The 22,909-nt window shown below is 37.4% G+C and overlaps 1 long non-coding RNA gene across 3 annotated transcripts in view; it reads right to left on the minus strand.

Moving 5' to 3' along the window:
* Positions 1–22,909, minus strand: part of LOC101016867 — a 123,524-nt gene that overhangs the window by 87,093 nt on the left and 13,522 nt on the right. Inside the window, exon 2 of one of the 3 annotated variants that reach the window (XR_643084.4) lies at positions 978–1,226. The exons of the other annotated variants lie outside the window; for them this stretch is intronic. This is a non-coding gene — a long non-coding RNA (uncharacterized LOC101016867). The remainder of the gene's footprint in view (positions 1–977; positions 1,227–22,909) is intronic. 3 annotated transcript variants of the gene reach the window in all.

Raw genomic sequence — 22,909 nt, forward strand, 5'->3', positions numbered from 1 at the left:
ATTAACAAGCAAAAAACAAACAACCCATTAAAAACCGGTCAAAAGACATGAACAGACACTTCTCAAGAAGACATATACACAGCCAGTGAGCATATGAAAAAATGCACAACATCACTAATTATTATAGAAATGCAAATCAAAACCACAATGAGATACCATGTAGGTGAGAATAATTATTATTAAAAAGAATAAGAATTATTAATAAGAATAGTCAGAGTGGCTATTATTAAAAAGTCAAAAAATAACAGATGCTGGCAAGGTTGTGGAGAAAAGGGAACACTTATGCACTGCTGTGGGAATGTAAATTAGGTTAACTATTGTGGAAAGCAGTGTAGTAATGTCTCAAATAACTTAAAACAGAATTAACATTCAATTCAGCAATCCCATTTGGGTATATACCCAAAGGAATATAAATCACTCTACCATAAAGACACATGCACACATATGTTCACTGCAGCACTATTCACAATAGCAGACATAGAATCAACCTAAATACCCAGTAACAGTCAGTAGAACAGATAAAGAAAATGTGGTATATATACACCATGGAATACCATAAAGCCATAAAAAAAGAATGAGATCATGTCCTTTGCAGCAACATAAATGGAGCTGGAGATCATTATCCTAAGCAAACTAACACAGAAACAGAAAACCAAATACTGCATGTTCTCACTTACAAGTGGGAGCTAAACATTGAGAACACATGGACACAAAGAAGGGAACAGCAGATGCCGGGCCTACTTGAGGGTAGGAGGAGGGAGAGGATCAAAAAACTACCTATTGTATACTATGCTTATTACCTGTGTGATGAAATAATCTGTACACCAAACTCCAGTGATATGCAAGTTTTCTGTATAACAAACCTACACATGTACCCCTGAACCTAAAATAAAACTTAAAAATTAAAAATAACTAAATAAAATAATATTGGTTTGAAAGACAAAAAAATTTTTAATTAGAAAAATACAAGCAATCACCTTTAAATTCAGGTTGGTAACTCTTTCTAGATTCACTTGATTCTGTTTTCTTAAGTCTCATGGAGAAGAGCTGCTTTCAGTGTTTTCCAAGGACCAATCCTTCCTTTGTGCTTACTCAGCATGAAACAGTCTCTTTGAACTTACAGTACATGAAAGTCTGACGTGTTGTTCTTTTGTAGTAACATTTCTCCAAACCATGTTTTTATCATTTCTGATGAAAGCATGTGTTCTTTCTCAGATATAACTCAGCTTAAAAATAAAAATACATACATTTATGCCTTAAAAATGGGGTACTGTTACTTTAAACTACAAGCCTATTGATATTTAGGCAAGAAAATCTTTGATGAAAAAGAAAAAGTAATCAAAATTCTTAAGTTTTGGAGTAAAATAGGAAGTTCTATCTTATGACTTTAGATAATTAAGTTAAAAAAATTTTGATGTGAGATACAAAATTTAAAGATTCTCATATGAATATTCTATATTCATGTGGATTCATGTATATTTATTTATATTTTACTTATTTAAATGTATATTTATTAATAAATATTAATATAAAATATAAATAATAAATATTCATTTATAGTTATTTTATTTATATTTATTATATTATGAGGCAAATACAACCAGGAATGCTGCAAAAAAAAGAATGCTTTTTTAGTCAAGTTACTATGCTATACCTGTTACTTTAGAACAATATTAAATCCAAAAGAAGATTTCATTTATATCAGTAAATATAAAATTATTCCTTGGTTCCTATCAAATAAATACGATACACTCTAAATGAACATCTATTGAGAATATAGCAACTGTTCTCTAAGATTGGATCCATCTTCCTCTTCTCTATGATTTACCTCCAGGGGGCAGTACAGTTTCGATGATGGGTTCTGGAATTCGACCGCCCTAGCTAGAATCTCTGCCCTGTCAGTTTCAGTTATATAAACAAGGACAACTTATTTAACCTGAGCCTTAGTTCCTCATGCATAAAATGAAAAAGAATAGAACCTACTTCACAGGATTGTTATAAGAATGAAATGAGAAAATGTCCAGTATATAACAAGTACTCCTTCAACATTTGTTATTATTTATTAGCATTATATTAGTTTTCCCTGTGACATCATCATTAAACATAATTTATTAAACCCATCTATTTTAAGCATCTAATGCATGTAAGGCACTGTCGGTTATGATGCTAAAAATACAACACAATCCCTCTTCTCCATAAATTCTGTCAGGTGGGGAAAAACACACATATAAATTATAAATAGAACAATACAGTAAGACCAATATATGAAGTATTGCAAAAGTACAAGGAGGGTAGATGTCATTACCTCCAACAGGCTAAAAAAAATATAGGGCTTCTTATCATTGCTGGAGGATGAGTTCATGGATCAAATCAAGTTGGAAATGAAAATGCCCACCTCCCAGTCTCCTTCCCCTCAACGCTCCACCTGGCCTTGGGCACCATTCTTAGCTGTTTGGACAAAGGCATGTGACCTAGGCTCAACCAATTAGATGCTCTTGACTAGACCTTTGATTCTTGAGAGAGAGAGATGCCAAGTTGCTGGAAGAGTCAGAGATATTCTTGGCCCCATAGCAGAGGCCAGAGGCTAGTGGCCAGCAGTACGCTGGTGTGTTGCCAGAAGCAGCACTTGAAATGGCAGCATGAATAGTGACTGATCCTCAACAGGCTGCTTCAATGGCGTGATCTCAGCTGGATCCTCAGCTGTTTACCCTCCCTTGATTTCCAATCTCTTTCTAAATCTGATCTCTAGTCCTCTCACCAATTTGTAAGAAACTCAATATCCTTCCAACAAATTATTTTTCTGCCTATGTTGGACAGAGGTTTTCTGTTATTTGCAACTAAGAACCCAGACTAGTACCTTGAGTCATGAAGTAAAACTTTCCAGTCTCATTGGGACACTGTCTCCAGCTTTCCAAATGACCTCTAATTGCCACTTTCTTCTATGTTAATTAAGATACTATTATGTTGCCTATTTCAGTGTAAACGGACTTCTTGATTGTGACATTTTATCTTAGCAAAACGTGTATCACATAAAGTATTGTCTACATTTTCATTTAGCAAAAGAATCTATTGTTTCTACTTGCCACACACAAAAAAAATTCTATTATTCATCCCTTCCACATAAGACTCCCCTACTCTTCTTTTTATGATAAGCAATGAAGAAGAAAGAAAATAATGTACAGGGAAGAACAATGCAAGGAAGTGAAGAAACAATGAATCATTTATTGGTTTCCTGTAGAAATCAACAAGCCACTCTTATGTTTGTATTCCTCTTAAGTTGATCTAACTGGCATTTTTGTAAAAAGTCAAATATCAGCAACTAGTTGCTTGAAGTAGAAGTTTCAGACACAGGCACATCCCAGCCTGTGGACCTCTGCTGGAGGATGAACAAGTGAAAAGGATTGAGTTGAAAATGCCCATTCCTCTAGGAGGCTCTGAAGGACCAACAGGTAGGGAAACAACTCTTGGAGAATCTCTTATGTGAACACAGTAAAGAGAAAGATCCTATACCCTGAGCTACTACTGAAAAAAGAAAGATTAGCTGTCTTTCATTATTTGCACTGTAGGGTATACAGGCAACAAAACCCAGTGAGAACATTTAATAAAACATTGTCACTTTCAGATCCCCAAATTTCTTCCTTGCCCTTTATCACTTCCCAGCTGTCTCCAGATTTTATTTTGTATCCATTTGAGCTATGAGGTCAGAGTTAAGCCTTCAGGAATGTGTCTCTCTATAGGCAGAAACCTGACTCTTCCTGAAAAAAACCCTTAGTAGACCTTGGGAAAATTGCAGTTGCTATCACATGTACAGAGAGAGCTTTTGCAGTCACTGGACTTTAAATGTTCTTTTTGTTGGACTGCCAAAAGGTTACTGCTCCCTTGAGAACTGAGCCAGTTCCTCTAAACCCCTCCCACTGACTCATATGTTTGTCTGGCTGCAGCTGCTAAAAAAGATGGGAATTTAAAAGCTGCTACACAAGTGCAAAAGCAATCACCAAAACAGTGGCAATAAACTCAGGTCTTGGACTGAAAATATCCATACTGAGAAAGGCATAGGGTTGGGAGAAGAACATTAGATACAAAATACTGGAATACAGAATGGATAAAGATGAAAAGAAGCAGGAAGGAAATCACGGGGTTCTCAGGGCTGGAAATTATTTTCTTCTGTGACCTTGCTAAAGGCCGTCTCATGGATTTATTTTTTCGGCCTGTGGTTAAGTTTTCTTTGACCTAGATTTACATGGAAGTTCGTATTGATAAGTTGTCCACCATCGCAATGTTATAATCATAGTTTTCAACAATGCTGAGAGAACTTAAAAAGTATATTATCATCATTATTATTTCCTCATTACTTCCATCCTAACAGTATCCCAGTTGGTATTTCCTAGGCAAAGTAAACATTTCTTAGCTCTCACGTTCTTGTATACAAATCTCATGTTTCATTCGGCAGAGTCCTGAAAACATTGATAAGCCAGTACTGTCGTCATCTGGGACTCTAACACCATTTCTGCAGCCTCTCTTCACCCCTCCCCCTTCTATACTGAGAAGTGTTCTCAAGTTTTCCCATCTTTGTCATCAATCAGGAACGTGATCTAATAAGCACTCATCCAATGTGTGATGGAGAAAGGGTACTTCCATTCTCGGCAATTATTCACCTTCAAAAAGAGACAAAGGGAAATGATGATGGTCACCACACAGAAATTGCTAATAATAGGACTTATATTCAAAAGTTTGGGAGAGAATTAGATAAGGGAAGCCTTCCCAGAGAGCTCTCAAACAACACTGTTGAGACACATAGAAGGTACGGCTCTCTAAAATACTGAAATGTTTTCCATGGATGCCTGTTACATTACAAATCCTGAACAGCTCATTTAATCCAAAAACAGCTGTAACACTATTTGCTGCACCCATTTAACCCATGTGAAAGCCCGTGCCCATAGATCAGAAATGTTATCTTTAGTGTTAGAGAATGCTCTGTCTTACCAGAATCTGTCTCTTTCATAACCTTTCTTCATCCGTTATAAAAGCAGGGTGTTTTTCTTAAGGTTTATTCATCCTAAGAGAGCACTTGAGAATTCCACTAACTGTATCTCACTTTCTTGTTGTGGCTGTAACCCTGTCACCACCTAACCCATTATTTTGCATGAAATGTCTCTGACAATACGTACATAATCCACAGGCAACTCCATTTGATGTTGTCTTTAGATCTTGCTTAGAGGGGTCTTGTCAATATCTCCATGGATTTATTTTCTGCCAATTTCTCTGTGTATTTCCACAAAGATCTGAAACTATTTATACACTGTTTCACTTCCTGGAAAGTTTTTGTTACTCCAAGGAAACTTCTAAGGTTTTAGAGCATCACTTTGAAACTGGCTGCTTTGGCCCCGACCCTACTTTTGTGATTCTGGGGGAAAATGTTCCAAAAACTCATGTTTAAATAATCTCAGCTAAATTGCTTATGTTATTTCATAAAATCATTCCTCTGCAGCAAAACTGTAAACACTGAGAGGGTAGGAAATATGCCTGCCATTTGTTTGTTTGTCTGTTCACTCTTTTAATTACCATCATCGTCATCACCCATCCCAATGCCTACCACAGCTCCTCTGCATACAGTGGGGACACAACAACATTCAGGTAATGGATACTGCACTGGGTCATTCAATATTCACAGCTGTATCTTTGTAGGCCGAACATTTTTGTCTATACAGACAAATGAAAATGGAGATGTTAAAATAGCTTGGTCTATGAAATACAAACTGACACCTGTCTCCTAGCTAAGAAATGTATCAGTGTAGAGCTGGTGAGGAATTATACTATTCACTTTCTAGAACATTGGCTACCGACACTCCAACTTGGCATCAAATAGTCATACATCTCAAGGAGCTAGGTCTTTTTGCCCTTTTAAATCTCCAGTGAAGATGTAGAACAGAACTTTATGTTTCACATTCTTTATTTAGATGCGTTATAGCATCAGATGTTTTTTTCTGCCCTCTTTTTTACTTTAGCCATTACTTCTCACAGTAGTGTTTGGAATATACGCACACAAGAATTAACTTATTGCTAAGCTTTTTAACTTAAGCTGTTATTACTCATTAGCCATCATTCGTGGTGTACATTTAAGAATTTTGACTTTAAATGTTACTTTTTAAAATGTAAAATTACCCTTGTTAGAGTAACCTATGGATCAGCATTCAGTAAGGTATTGCCTGCAAATATCTAGTCCTTTTTTGTGTATTTTAAAATACAAATAAATCATTAGACTTAACGGCTACTGGACAAGTTAAATCCACTTTTACTTCATTATAACAGTTACATTTTCAACCCTATTTTAAATGGGGTTTACAAGACTCTAGGGCCTAGATTGGATCTTAATTTTGAGTAGTGACATTTAGGACATGGCTTGGCTCTTTCATGCAATATTAATGAGGAATATATATTTGTATATGTATATACTTGTGTATTTGCATAGATATGTATTCATAGTCAAGATTTTGTTGACGCACTCCTATAAAGATCATCTGTCTCACCTGAATCCCAAACAGATCCAGATCCCTTTAAGAATAACAGAAAGCAAACTGTTTACAGAAATTAGAAAAAAAAAAAAAAAAAATTCAGCACTGAGCACTTCTACCTGCCCAGGTACTCTGATTCTCCTAACAACCGTACCAGGTGGCCATTATTCATATTTTATAAAAGAAGAAACTGTATCACAGAGGAGTTATTTTCTCCAGCTCTAATGGCTAGTAAGTAAAAGAGCAAAAACTGCCGGACTGCAAAGCCAGTACTCTTTCCACTACACCAGACTTTCAGAGGACACAACTGAGAATCACAACAAAAAAAAACTGCTTGCATAAAACTCTGTGACCCTGCAAAGTGCTTGCAAATATTTATTTGTGAGATATTTTCTTGGAAGAATAAAACTCAATTTCCCACAAATACAATACTAATGTTTTTGTCACAAGCTAGAACACAAAGCTTGTTTTGCCTAAAATGTGTATAAATAAATCACACTTTAGGATTAAAAACATAATAATAGTACTGCTAATGTCCATATATTTCAATCTAAGTGTCTTACCCTGTGGCCATATCATAAACCTCGCCAAGTACTCTTTCTCAAAATACAATCATGGAATATGAGAATTAGAAGTAACCATATAAAAGGATGGCCAACCCTCTTAGTTTTCCCAGGACTTTGGGGGCTCCCAGGACAAGGGACTTTCAGTTTTAAAACAGAGACTAAAAAGATTCCTAGGACATTTCACTGCTGAAACTGGGAAAGTACCAAGCAAGCCGGGACAAGTTGATCATCCAGTAAACCATCTGGTCTAACCTCCTCATTTCACAGGTGAGGAAGCCAAGATTCATAGAAAACACATGTGTTCATAGAAAAAACACATGCCACTTCTACACTTCTTCTCTTTTAGTCTTTATACAGATTCATTCAGCCTTCAGATATCCAGTAATTTCCCAGACTTAGTCACTAGTTTAATTGCTCATCATTTTCCATTATCCATTAAGATTTGTGTGTCAGGGACCAAATCTGTGTTCCCTTTGTATTTTCAGCACCTAGTCCAGTGCCTGACTCAGGGTACGCAACTTGATGTATGTTTGTTGATGGAAAAAAAGACGGAAAGCTGAGAGCTGCAGTAGGCAACATCTTTACCAATTAATTTTTCCTTTATTTCCTATATTTTATCTAATAGGCATGTATCACTTTATAATAAAAAATAAAAGGTACTTTTAAAAGAAAAATTATCACTGTCCTGTGTTCCCCTGATTAACCAGAGGAATGCTGATTCAGGAGGTGAAGATCATGCCATAGGATAAATTACTGTCTTAAGTGTCCTGCTTGCCAAGGTTTCTGCCAACAGTGCAACACCCGTGCATCGTATATTCCTCCCTCACTGTCCCTCACCTGTTGTCCTCACAAATTATTTGTGAAGAAAAAAAAAGACAGAGCGAGCAATCCAGCGAATAGATCCCAATCTTTGATTTATTACTGTATCACTGAATGGCCCCAGTTCCTGTTCATATTGAAACCTGAACTGACAGTGCAATGTGCTTAAAAATGGATGTAGCATTTGAGATATGAGATTTCAAAGCGGGGAGTTTTTCTCCAGCTGTGCTGCATCTCCACACTTGCCAAAATGCTTATGTTTCCACTTGGTGCTGCCGAGTTACATTTTTCCCTCTTAAAAAGATGAGAACCATGTGCCAGAACTCATTAAGAAATAACCCAGTAATCAGGCTGGTTCCCAAGTAGCTTTTTGACACCCAGTAACTTTCTTTGATCAGTAGAAATGGTACATTATACTCACTATAAACCTTCAAGTGGGAGACACTGCCAAGAAATTCCAAGAGATGAAAACACCAGAATTTTGAAGTTGACCCACAACTGTTTCTTTATTTCACAGTACACTATAATTCAAAGAGTTTCATTCATTTTGAAAGTGTTTCTACCCCCACTTAAAAACATCCTTTTTCATTTTCCCCCATCCTTGAAACTCACAGAGTATCATTGTCCTATAACTTGAAACTATGCCCTAGAATTATTTTATTACAGGGCAAAAGTAGATGTCCAGAGATCCAAAGACTACAGTTTGTTACTTGATGGTGCACAAAACCACATAAATGTTGCTATGTGTTCAGCTTCTTCACTCTCAGCCCTCGCTTGCTTGCTCGTTTCCAAAGTTTAAAACAAGCAGTGAATGTAGATTGGCAGAGAAAAAAATCCCATCATCAAAGGACAGTATAGAGACTGAATGTTTGATATGTAGGAAAGGTAACTCTACTCTTTCTTTAAGAAAGGTTATGAGAGGTTTGTGTGTATTTTCTTTACATAGACCAGGGATATTTTTAGCATCCGTTTGTAAGGCCACTTTCTTCTGCTCTACTGGCTACTTTCCTTAGAATTGCCAAGCACAACAAACCCCAAAACCATAGTTCCCCTTATGACAGCTCTGATTAGCTCGATGCCAAATACAATCAGAACAGCATTCAACCATTTGGGCAGAAAACACAGAAACTCTAGTACAGGCATACCTCACTTCATTGCCCTTCCTTTTACTGCTCTTCACAGAAAATAGCATTTTTTGATTTTTAAAAATTGAAGTTTTGCAGCAAACCTGCGCCAAGCAAGTCTATCAGCACAAATTTTCCAATTGCACGTGCTCACTTCATGTCTCTGTGACACACTTCAGCAATTCTCAAAATATTTCAAACATTTTCATTACAATTATATATGTTGTGGTGATCTGTCATCAGCAATCTTTGATGTTACTACTGTAATTGTTTTGGGGCACCATGAATTGCGCCCATATGACAGCAATTTTTTTTTTTTTTTTTTTGTGATGGAATCTCACTGTGTGGCCCAGGCGGGAGGGCAGTGGCGCAATCTTGGCTCACTGCAACCTCTGCCTCCTGGGTTCAAGCGATTCTCCTGCCTCAGCCTCCTGAGTATCTGGGATTACAGGCACCCACCACCAGGTCAGCTAATTTATGTATTTTTAGTAGAGATGGGGTTTCACCATGTTGGCCAGGCTGGTCTCGAACTCCTGACCTCAAGTGATCCACCTGACTCAGTCTCCCAAAGTGCTGGGATTACAGGCGTGAGCCACCACACCCAGCCATGACAGCAAACTTAATCAATGTTGTATGTGTTCTGACTGCTCCACCAACTGGTCATTCCTACATCTCTCTCCCTGTCATATAGCCTCCCTTTTCCCTGAGACACAATCTTGACATTAGCCAAGTAATAACCCTACAATGGCCTGTAAGTGTTCAAGTGAAAGAAAGAGTTGCATATCTCTCATTTTATATCAAAAGCTAGAAGCGATTAAGCATAACGAGGAAGACATGTTGAAAGCCAAGACAGGCCAAAAAGCTAGGTATTTTGCACCAGTTAACCAAGTAGTGAATTCAAAGAAAAATTTCTTGGAGCAAATTAAAAGTGCTACTCCAGTGAACACACAAATGATAAGAAAGCAAAACAGCAATGTTGCTGATATGAAGAAAGTTTTCATGGTCTGGATAGAAGATCAAACCAGCAACAATATTGCCTTAATCCAAAGCCTAATCCAGAACAAGGCCCTAACTCTCTTCAATTCTATGAAGGGTGAAAGAGGTGAGGAAACTGCAGAAGAAACATTTGATGCTAGTGAAGGTTAGTTCATGATGTTTAAGGAAAAAAAATCTCTATAAAACATAAAAGTGCAAGGGGAAATGCTAATGTAGAAGCTGCAGCAAATTATCCAGAAGATCTAGCTAAGATTATTGATGATGATGGCTACAGAAAACAACAGATTTTCAACGTAGACAAACCATCCTTCTATTGGAAGAAGATGCCATATAGGACTCCATATGGACATAGAGAAAAATTTCACATTGCCGCTTGCATGTTCCAGGGAGGAGAAATCAACACCTGGCTTTAAGTTTCAAAAAAACAGGCTGATTCTCTTGTTAGGGGCTAATGCATCCGGCAACTTGAAGTTGAACCTAATGTTCAGTTACTGTTCCAAAAATCCTAGAGCTCTTGAGAATTATGCTAAATCTACTCTGCCTCTGCTTTACAAGTAGAACAACAAAGCCTGGATGATAGCACATCTGTCTATAGCATGTGTTGCTGAATATTTTAACCACACTGTTGAGACCTACTGTTCAAAAAAAATATTCCTTTGAAAATATTACTGCTCATTGACAAGACACTTAGTCACTCAAGAGCTCTGATGGAGAAATACAAGTAGATTAATGTTTTCATGCCTGCTTATACAACATCCATTTTGCAGCCCATGGATCATCAGGAGTAATTTTGACATTCAATCTTATTATTTAAGAAATATATTTCATAAGGCTATAGCTGCTATAGATCGTAATTACTCTGATAGATCTGGGCAAAGTCCATCGGAAACCTTCTGCAAAGGATTCATCTAGATGTCATTAAGAACATTCATGATTCATGGAAGGATCTCAAAACACCAACATTAGCAAGAATTTGGAAGAAGTTGATTCCAGCCTTCGTGGGTGACTTTGAAGGGTTCAATGATTCAATGGAGGAAGTAACCACAGATGGGGTAGAAATAGTGAGAGAACTAGAATTAAAAGTGGAGCTGAAGACATGACAATTGCTGCAATCTCATGATAAAACTTGAACAGACTGGGAGTTGTTCTTATGAATGAGCAAAAGAAATGGTTTATTGAGGCGGAATTCACTCTTGGTGAAGATGCTGAGGGCATGTTAAAATGACAACAAAGGATTTAGAATATTACATAAACTTCCCTGATAAGGCAGTGGCAGGGTTTGAGAGGATTGACTCTAATTTTGAAAGAAGTTCTACTGTAGCTAAAATGCTATCAAACAGCATTGCATGCTACAGAGAAGTCTTTCATCAAAGGGAGTCAACTGATGCAGCAAACTTTACCGTTGCTTAAGAAATTGCCATGGCCACCGCTACATTCAGCAACCATCACTCTGATTAGTTAGCATCCATCAACATCAAGGCAAGACCTTCCCGCAGCAAAAAGATTACAACTCACTGGAGGCTCAGATGATCATTAGCATTTTTAGTATAAACAATTTTTAATTAAGGTATATACATTGTTTTTTAGATATAACACTATTGCATTCACAGCAGTCTACAGTATAGTGTAAGCATGACTTTTATAGGGAGTGGGAAACCAAAACATTCATGTGATTTGCTTTATTTCAATATTCACTTTATTGCAGTGGTCTGGAAGTGAACCCGTGCATGTACAGTGGTGCCTGTATCAGAATCCCCAGTCCGCTTTCACATCCAGGACACACTGAAATACACTCATCCTCACCCACCTGCACCCACCCTGTGAACCGCTGCTCTAGTACCCATAGCCTTTCACTGATACCATCATCAGCTGTGGCCAGGATCCCGCTAATCAACCTGCCACTTCAGGTAACAGATATCCACATTTGAATTGCGCCCAGTCTGTGACCCAGCAAGCCTACTTGAAGGAATGTATTCTATGGATATTTGCACAAGAAGGAAAGAACATGCAAGTGGCAATGTGAAATTTTACCACAGCTCATATAATGAAAAATGAAGGAAACACACTAAATAATGAACTGATCAAATTAATTATGTTGAAACAATGGAATTCTAATTCAGTTGTTACAAAAGGAATAGGTACATCTATATTTGTGGACATATTAGAGAGAAGACTAACTCAGCTTCTCACTGGTTTTGGCAGCCTCTGAACAGGCTTTTAGTCATCCTTTTAGATAAAAGCTGAGCTGAGAAAAGGGATCTCGAAGTTGGACCCATATAATACTTTCAAAAGAACACTGAGAAGGTTTTGTTACATCAAAACCACAAGATTTGTAGGAGAACTTCCTAGCCTGTATGGCAGAGCACACTGGGCTGATGCACATTTGCTACAGCTGTACCAAGATATTATTCCCCTCAAAGTGGCCAGGCAGGGCCCTGAGCCACCTGGACCTGTTGCTACCAGCGGTGAGCAGCCTCTTCTTTTCACCCCAGAGTGCTGCACAAATATCAACATTTCCATGAGTGCCATACAGGTTTGGGAAGTGGTGAATGTCAGGAACTGCTTTTAAAACATCAAAGGTCACCTGGCACTGGTATCACTGCTTGACTCAAAGGCAAATTTCCAAAGCAAAGGAAACAGATCATTGACTTTAACTAGAGCAACCTAAGCAAAAGAATAAAGATACCTTGGGCTATTTGAACCTTTCCCCCTTTTACCTTAAAGTCACTTTGAAATGCTAAGTGAAGGAAACCAGATACAAAAAATTGTATGATATATGACTCCATTTATGTGGAATGTCCAGAAACGGCAAATCCATAGAAACAAAGTAGATTAGTGGTTGCCTGAGGCTGGGGCAGGAACACAGATTAAAGGCAAATGGGCATGAGGAATCTTTCGGGAATGGTAGAAATGTTCTCAAATTGGATTGCGGTAATGGTTGCACAAGTCTGTAAATTTACTAAAAATCACTGAATTGTAAACCTAAGATAGGTGATTTTTACAATATAGAAATTACATCTCAATAAACCTCAAGAAATACTTGGAAAGAATATAAAACAACATAATTGTAGGCATATTACTTACACTTCTAAACAAAAGAAGTATATATACGTTATAAACAAGTGGTGCATATTTATATGTTTTTTAATTTTAAAAAAGATACTATATTTTAAAAAACAAAAAGAATGTATTTTCTCTTGAATAGGCACAGAAAAATGATTTGCAGGAAATACAAGGAATTTTGTTTTGAATGGGTGAGAATGGAGTTTCCTTGCCGGGAAATTTTGACTTCTTACTTTATGCTTTTCTGTTTTTTTTTTTTTTTTTTTTTTTACCATTAGATATTTTTATAGGCAAAAATTCCCTTTATTTAAAAATATATAAATTATCCTTAATGTCTGTGTTTTTCTTTTGATCTCAAATAGACTTGTCACCAAAGTTCTCAGAACATATATTATTGATTAAATATTTCACGTTCAGAATAAAAAGGTAAAGTATTTGCTGATTCTAGAAAAAATGTTAAGGATCTAATACACTGTCTCTTGATGAATGCACTGGGTGACATTCTGCAGAGTAGGTTTATGTTCTGCTCATAGTACGGAGATAATTTAAGATCAGGGGTTGGCAAACCTGTTCTTAAGGAGCCAAATAATAAACATGGTTGTTTTCCCAGGCCATATTGTCTCTGTCTCGACAACTCTGCTATTATAGCTTAAAAGCTGCCATAGAGAATATATTTTAAAATGGCTTGGCTGTGTTTGCCAACTCCTTTATTAAGTGGTGAAATGAACAATTTTTAAAGATTTGCTTGAAAATATATTAGAAAAATATAACCAGCACATCAAGCCCATGACTTCACAATTATTATTACTTGGGAGGAAACTAAACTTATGTATGTTTTTAAAAGGCTGGAGATTTAAAGAAAAATATTAAGCAGGTTATAGAATAGATAGTCCATGGATATGACAAAATTAATAAAAGAGATTTGCAAATGGCAAACATTTGGGAAACCTTCACTTGAACATAAATAACAGCTCCTTACTGACAATAGACTATGGGATGAGGAAAATCTCTCCACACTAGGTAATTCTTCCCAGTGACCCAATTCAGTATTTGAGACAACGCTCCTTGAAAGAAATATTAAAATGTAGATTTAAAATCCCCAAAGGGAAGGGTCCTTAATATTTGCTGGATTATGGAAGCTATGGACCTGCTCTCCAGAAAAAAAAATACGTACTGAAAAACTATGTTCCCTGATGCACATCCAAATTTAGAGACCTCAAAGTGGTGAAAAACAAGACAGCATACACAACGATATTATTCAAAGGCTTTTCCGGGCACTCTAGTGCACATGCAAGCTCAGCAAAGCACAAGAATACAGCGCCCTTTGGGAGCCTGTGCCCTCCTCAAATACCAACTGCGATGACACAGGAAGCTGAGCAGGGTCAAAATAAGGGATGCTGCTGTTGAGCCCGGCCCCCATTCAATTCCACAATCCAGGTCAGAAACAAAACAGACTTTGCATTCCGACACATGGCCATCATTTCCAAACCGATAACTTAGTCATCACAGGGTGTTTCTACCTAGGAAAATTAGGAGTGAGAAAGGGCAAGAGAAAGGGTGGACGGTAGGGAGCAAAAGGAGCTGGTATTGTTGAACACCATGCCTGGGCTATGCACCAAAGGCTGTTTTACTGAGTGCTCACAACAAATCTACAAGGTAGATATAATTAGCTCCATTTTAGAGAAAAGGAAACATTTGCCTAGATTTATCTCCTTTGTCTCATCAAGATGGGACATTTGTATCGGTAATCACAAACAGTAATTACTGATCTGTAAACATGTTTTATTATTTTATGTTTCCCTGTTAGTTTGTTCATGCTACTAGAATCTCCTTTCTATATCTATACTCAACTAAATTATACTTGGCTTTCAGACTCAGCTTAAGCACTGCTTTCCCCCAACAAGCCTTCCCTAACACTCTCCCCCATTCTCAGTTCACACCTGCCTTGGTTTTAAGTTCCACAGGACTCTACCCTGCTACACAATTCCATGGTAACACCACTTTAACTGCTAACTTGCTTGCCAGTCTCCCCCAATAGACTAAAATCTCTGTGGAAGTTCAGAGATTATTTTTAGTGACTTCTCTTCTCAGAGCCTAATACTATGTCTGCCACAAAGTAAGGACTCAATAACATCTGCTGAATGAATGAATGCATGAAGAAACTGCATTGCCCAATGTCTAATTAGCATGTAAGTTGTAGAAGCAGGATCTGAACCTAGTCACTCTTTCCATTATACCATAATGTGAGTATGAAGAAAATAAATTATTGGCCAGGTGTGGTGGCTCACGCCTGTTAATTCCAGCACTTTGGGAGGCTGAGATGGGTGGATCACAAGGTCAGGAGATCAAGACCATCCTGGCTAACACAGTGAAACCTCGTCTCTACTAAAAACATTACAAAAAATTAGTCGGGTGTGGTGGCACGCTCCTGTAGTCCCGGCTACTCGGGAGGCTGAGACAGGAGAATCACTTGAATCCAGGAGGTGGAGGTTGCCAGCCTGAGCAACAGAGACAGACTCCATCTCACTAAATAAATATATAAGTAAATAAATAAATAATTTACTATTTTAGCTTTAGGATATTAAAAGACAGCCCATCAATGACTTGATTGTTCCAAATTGCTTTGGGAATCCTTTAGGAAGTACCATAAACTATCCTATAAGAGACAAAAGAACAAAAGAACATTCAGAAAGTAATTTTTAGGATGGACGTTATTAAAATGTCTGAAATTCAAGGAAAATTAATATTCTGTTGTGCAGAGGAGCTGAATTTTTATCAGAATTAAACTCCTAATGAAATGGGAAGTGGCAGTACAGTGCTCAAAAATAAAATCTTCAAAGTCAAGTAAGTTTATCCTTGTTGTGCAGTTTCTTTAACTTCATAGCAGGCCAAAGTATTTCTGTTACTGCATTTTTAACAAACTCTCAGGAAGGTAGAGATCATATCAAATTGCCTCTGAGATTTCCCTAGAGTAGTTCACAATCCTGGACTATCCAGGAATCTACACATACCCTCATCTGACTGGGAAGCAAGATGAGCTCACAACAAATGCTAAGTTGTAATTCCTACATCTCTGGAGATTTTTCAGATGGTGTGAGATGTGAAGGGTCCTGGAGGTCTGCCAGAGTGAATCTCCATCCTGCAGGGGCTGAGGCACCCAGCTGCTACCAGTACTACCACCATGGTGAGTTCTGTGTCCCAAACACAAGTTTGGGAACTGGCTCTAGGCAACAAGAAACTATTGCAAGGCTACAAACAAAACAGTGATTAGACTGGTATTTGAAATAGTCTCGCTATAGTATTACTGTTGTTATCATTTCTTATTATTATCACCTCTACAATAACGCATTCTCATGCACATCTCCATATGCTTCCAGAATGGAAGGCAGAAAGTGCAGCTACAGTTGGTATACATAAAATGAAGCATAGACTTGAGTTGGCAAGCAGAAATGTATTAGAAGGTTGAAGTTACATCTACTATGTGTGTCATAAAGAGAAAATGATTGACAGCTGTTGCTTTAGAGTACTATATTCTGTTGAACTGACAAAATAAAAACAAAGCATCTGTTATATGTCCACTGTATGCGAAGCAATGTGCCAGATAATGATGGATCTATCTATATAGAAACATTAAGAAAAATCTTACTAGCTTCTCAGGCAAGAACTCTGGGGGAAATATTTTAGATGTGTCACTGCTGTCTAAGTCAGGTAGGTCTTCAGCTTTTCTGCTTCCATTTTATAAACAAAGTTAACAAACTCATAAATAATTAAAACACAAAGACTCATCTTTTATTGTTGTGTAGAATATACGTTTCCTAGTGACTGAAATGTTAATATCTACTCTCTATGGTATTGGATGTTAAGTATCAAGGTATTTGAATAATTCAATTATTAATCAGAAGGTTGTTGGGAAAGCACATATCCAGACAAAATTGAATCGGCTAATTTTAAAGAACACTGTATGAAACTGAAACATGCCTACTGTTTCAGATTTTCGATAGAAAATCGCCTATAGACCAAATATACTCATGCCTTTAATACACAGGATCTCTTTTCCATGACTATAGACATCAACCGCTTACATTCAAGCATCCTTTGTTAAATGTTACCACAAATACCATTACGTCATGAAAGGTAAGTTGCAGTACAAATTTGTAAAATATAGTTTTCATTTACATTGTCATTTTGCCTTCTTGAGGATATACTTTATTTGACTTTACTGGACTTACATATTACTCAACTCTGTAACAGCAACACATTTAGAAAGTAATTTTTAGGATGGACAATAGTCACAGATACATTCATTCATTTAATAAGCATTTATTGAGCATCTGTGCAGGCAGGCTATTGTTCTAGGTACCAGGAATCCAAGCAAAGATGTTTTGGAAACACACAGCTTACAGATAACTATGGTCAGTGTGGTCAGTGCTATGACAGAAAGACAAGCCTCAGGAGTGCACCTAATCAAACATGAACAGTTGTGAAGCTTTCCTCATCTTGAAGAAACAGTATGAAGTAACCAGTTGAAAAATCATGCTAAGCTTATCCACAGTGGGCTAATTTTAAAAAACATTTCCACTCAATGGACAGCTGTTTTCTGACTTTGACCACTGATGGGTAGCTCCCATGCAGGATTCAGTAAAGCCCTTATTCACTTACAGGCCTACAATCTAATTAATGCAATAAACATACATCTTAAATGATGCTTTGGTGGCAAAAACTTCAGATCAAGACCTAGATCTGTTACTTAACAGTTGTGTCATTTTGGACAAGTCAGCATCTCAAAGCCTCAAATTCATCATCTGTATAATGGATAATGATAGTATATACTTCATATAAAATGCTATAAAAATAATGCACTTTTCAAAAATGTTAGCTATTGCAAAAACATCATTATCATGATTAGTCTTACAATAAATGCACACATATCCAAAAGAGCAAGCAATCATTTAAAATCCTTTTTTAAAAAAAGAGTTAGCAGAGATGCTGATATTTAAGCTAAAACTTGAAGACAGTATCCAAATGTTTATACATGATGGAACAAACAGCAGTGAGAAAATCCAAGAAAATGATAATTTAATCAGAGGGGTAATGAGAAGACAATGTTGGATTGGGCAGGGTTTCTACATGAAATGAGAGAAGTGGGGCCTGAGTGGTAAGCTGCTGCCAGATCCCAAGAGGCCTATGTGCCAGGCAAACGAGCTTGGGCTTTGTCCTGTACATGATGGGGAGCCACTGAAAATTTTTGTTCGGTAATATAAAATGATAAAAGCAGCATTTTATAAGAAAAATCAGAAAGGTGGAGACCAGTTAGAATGTGACTGCTGGAGTCCTGCTGCCTAGCAATGAGGATATACAATGAAGCCATGAGAGAATAGAAAAAAAACGGAGACAGGAAACACTCTGAAGGACAAACAAACAGGACATATTTGCTGAATCCCAGTATTGGTCATGATCTTAATCTCAAAAATGTTGCCAAGTCATATTTTCCTGATGAATATTTAAGTCTGAATTCAAGTTATGAAATTGCAGAGATTCACTGACTCTTCCAGGCATTTTAATGGCTAAGAAAGGTACTTTGCTTACATGAGCATTAAATCAGTGTTGGTGTTCAGAATAATGGGGATCAGTATGTATATCGATGTTCATAGCAGCATTATTCACAACCAAATGCCTACCAATGGATGAGTGGTTCAACAAAACATTATATAGATATATATATAATATCGATATTATTTATATAGATATACATAATATAGATATTATTTATATAGATATATATAATATAGATATTATATAGAGAGAATATTATTACAACACAACAGATTATTATTCAGTCTTAAAAGGGAATGGAATTCTGACACCTCATACGACTTGGATGGACCTTGAAAATACTATGCTAAGGAAATAAGCCAGACACAAAAGGGCAAATACTGTATGATTCCACCTATATGAAGTACCTAGAATAGCCAAATTTATAGAGACAGAAAGTAGAATAGTGGTTCGCAGGCAATGGGGATATGAAGGAATAGGAAGTGTTTGTTTAATGGGTACAGAGTTTCAGTTTAGGATGATAAAAATGTTCTAGAGATGGATGATGGTGGTGATTGTACAACAATGTGAATGTACTTAATACCACTAAACTGTACACTTAAGACTGATTAAAGTGGTAAATTTTATGTCATGTATGTCTTATCACAATAAAAAAAAATGTGAATCTGATACCCTGATGCTCACTCAAAACAAGAGAAATGTAAGGCTGCCAACCATTTAGCCTAGTGGCTCAGCCAAGTAAGACTCCCTAGGTCAGATACCATTAGTTGTTTTCTCCAACTGGAGAAGTAAAAAAATGCCAATAATCCATTTACATCAAAATGATAATGATGACACGGTGGCTCATGGCTCTCTGCTTTTCCTCTGCTCTGTTCTGACACTAAAGGAAAAAGAGAAAGGAAGTCACTCTATCAAAGTAATCCCTCGCCTTAGTACTTGGTACTTAACACTTGTTGACAAACTCCTTGGGAAAGAAAAAGTAACTTGCCTACTTCTGCCCCTATATTCAGAGCTGTGGCAGGTGCTCCCTAGATACATTCACTGAAATTTGAGGGACTAGAACTCAATATGCTTCTATCAATTAAAATGTTCCAAGTGGTGGCTATGCTAGTTGGAATGTGAATGCAGAAGTGTAAGACATGGTCTCTGACTTTTAAGATCATATAATCTACTTGAGGGGATGAGAACTTATAATGATATAATAATGAACAGAATATAATTAGGTGCTAAATTGTGTAGTACAGATTATAAGTACTTTAGGAGGTCATAAAAATGTCTAACATCATGTAGAAATGAATAATGGGTTGGGAAATCTTCACTTACTATGTACTTGTAGAAGCAGAGAAAGCTATAAAATGGACTAAAGGCTTTTAAAAGTATCCATTATATTTTAATTTTATGTGTAATACACCTTGTCTACCAAACAGTCCCTTTCTTAATGTTTTTTCTGGATTTTCTTTTTACTCAGCCTTGCTTACAAGTAATTAGAAAATGCCTCAGAGGACAATAAGTAAATGTGCCAACAACCATTCAAAAGAACGTGTAAATTACTGTAAAATAGAGATACTCAATGAAAATTAGTAACTTTAGTCTTCATAAAAATAAACCTGTTATTCAAAGCTTGATTGGTTCAGACAAAGCCAAGAAGAAGTAAGTAAACTGACTCCCCTCCTTCCCAAGTGGAGGCTAATGAGATCCAGGGGAAATTTTATTCATTTAGCATCAGGATTCAGACCATTGGCTTGAAAATGGGAATTTCACAGCACTCTACATGGCATAGATCTAAACAGACATGAGTTTTGTTTCTATAAAGACTCCAACTGTGAGTGTGTGTCCCTTTTTGTTCCGGCCAATCCTAAACATTAAAAGCCATATGGCTATATAGCTTAAGCAGTGAACAGAAGAAATTAGGCATTAAATTATATTTCCTAGACTGCTACCCGCTATAATCTCTCTCATCACTTCTTTCATCCTTTCACCCTAAGGAACTATCAAACATTCAGCTCTGTTAAATTTCAGTAAATAGAAAGCAACTTGGTATTTCTCAATCAATTACTAGCTTCACATAATACTGGCAAGACACGAGGGTGTTTTAGGTAATATATTGTGGCATAACAAACTACCTCAATACTAAGTGACTTAAAACAACAATTTTGTTTCACTCATCATTTTGTAGATGAGTTTAGGATGCATCAGCTTGGTGGTTCATCACTGATCCACTTGGTGCCAGCTGTTAGCCTGAGCCAGAGGACCAATGTTCAAGATGGCTTCCTTACTTCAATGTCTTGCACCTCCCATGGTGTTTCTCCTCCCTCTCCCTCTCCCTCTCCCTGTCCCTCTCCCTCTCCCTGTCCCTCTCCCTCTCCCTCTCCCTCTCCCTCTCCCTCTCCCTCTCTCCCTCTCCCTCTCCTTCTCCCTCGGCAGGTCCAGAACTAGTGTGAATTGAGTTAAGAGAGGTGCCTTGGGTGCAGAATTTAAGGGACACTTCTTCTCAATGTCATACAAATGCACCTCAGAGTGCCTCCTTAAATTTTGTACAAGACACCTCTCTTGCCTCACCCTGGCCCTGGTCCTGCCTCCAGGGCCTCTCTACATGGCTCCATGGCTCAGGCTTCTCACAGCTTGGTGTTCTCAGGGTAGGAAAGGGGCCGGAAAAGTCTATGCATATATTAATAATCGGCAAGGTGTCATTTTTACCCTATTCTATTGGTCAAAATAGTCACTGGGTCTGCCCAAATGCATCGGTAGAGAAACAGATACCACCTATTGATGAGGCTGTGAGAAGGTCTCATTACAAAGAGCAAGTGGTATGAGAGACATTGCTGTGGCCATCTTTGGAAAAATATATTCTTCTATATCTTCCCTTATAAACTTTCCTTCACTTTATCCATGGAACACTGCTGTGATATCCTCATTAATATTCTCATCTCTAAACTTAATTTTCAGCTCAGCATGCTATAGCATACTTCCACCAGACCTTCCTGTAATAACTATTTTATTAGCACCCTTACTTAAAGTTTCTAGTGGCCCCCTGACTTATAAATAAACCCAACTCTTCCACCTTCATTTAAAGTGTTCCATAATTTGGTCCATCTCACCTGTTATGGATTAAATTGTCTCCCCTAAAAGATATGTTCAAGTCCTAACTCCTAGCTATGGTTTGAAAGTGTCTCCTCCAAAATTCAAGTGTGCTGCCCATGTGATAGTATTAAGAGGTATCGCCTCTAAAAGGTGATTAGGCATGAGAGCTCCTGCCTCATGAATGAGATTAGTTGCTCTTATAAAACGGCTTGATGGAGAGAGTTCATCTTTTTTTGCCATTTTGTCTTCTGCTGTGTGAAGACACAGCATTCATCCTCTCTAGAGGATGCAGCTTTCCAGGCGCCATCTTGGATGCAGAGACTGGACCATCACCAGACAATGAACCTGCTGGTGCCTTGATCTTGGACTTCACAGCCTCTAGAACTATAAGAAATAAAGTTCTGGTCTTTATACATTACTGAGTCTGTGATATTTTGTTATGGAAGCACAAACAGACTAAATTACCCAGCACCAGTAAATGTGAGCTTCTTAGGAAATAAGGTTTTTGCAGATGTCATACTGGATTAAGTCAGGCCCTAATCTCATGACTGGTGTCTTAATCGCAAAAAAAAAAAAAAAAAAAGGAGAGAGAGACTTGAACACAGAGATACAGAGGAGGCACAGAAAAGAAGGTTATGTGAAGACAACGGCAGAGATTGGAGGGATGCATATAAAAGCCAAAGAATGCTAAGGATTGTCAAGAGCCACCAAAGATAGAAAGAGACAAAGGAAGATTCTTCTCCAGAGCCTTGATAGGTAGCATGGCCAGGTCAAAACCTTGATGTCAAACTTCTGGCCTCCTGACTATGGAAGAGCAAATTTCTATTGTTTTCAGCTACAAAGTCTGTGGTAATTTGCCATAGCAGTCCTAGGAAACTAACATACCATCTATCCGAGTCTACCTCTCCCACTGCTTCTAAACATTCAGCCTTCATCCAGACAGAGGTCTCTTCTCTGTCTCCATCTTCCAATTCCTTACTATACCTGTTTGTCCTTTCCTTATTCTATAAGTAGCAACGCATAGCAGTGTGCACAGCTATAAATGGTCACTGAGTTAGAACTGGCTTCTTCTACTGTTCTGCTAGCAGGGCACTTGTCCCAAGTGCTGAGTCAGAGTACACTTGGTACAAAGAGGCATTTCATGCATTTGTTAATTAAAATAAAAAGTGAACAAGTATTAAGGTTTTTAAGTAAG

Source organism: Papio anubis, chromosome 2 (genome assembly GCF_008728515.1).
Source record: "Papio anubis isolate 15944 chromosome 2, Panubis1.0, whole genome shotgun sequence".
Taxonomy (NCBI): domain Eukaryota; kingdom Metazoa; phylum Chordata; class Mammalia; order Primates; family Cercopithecidae; genus Papio; species Papio anubis.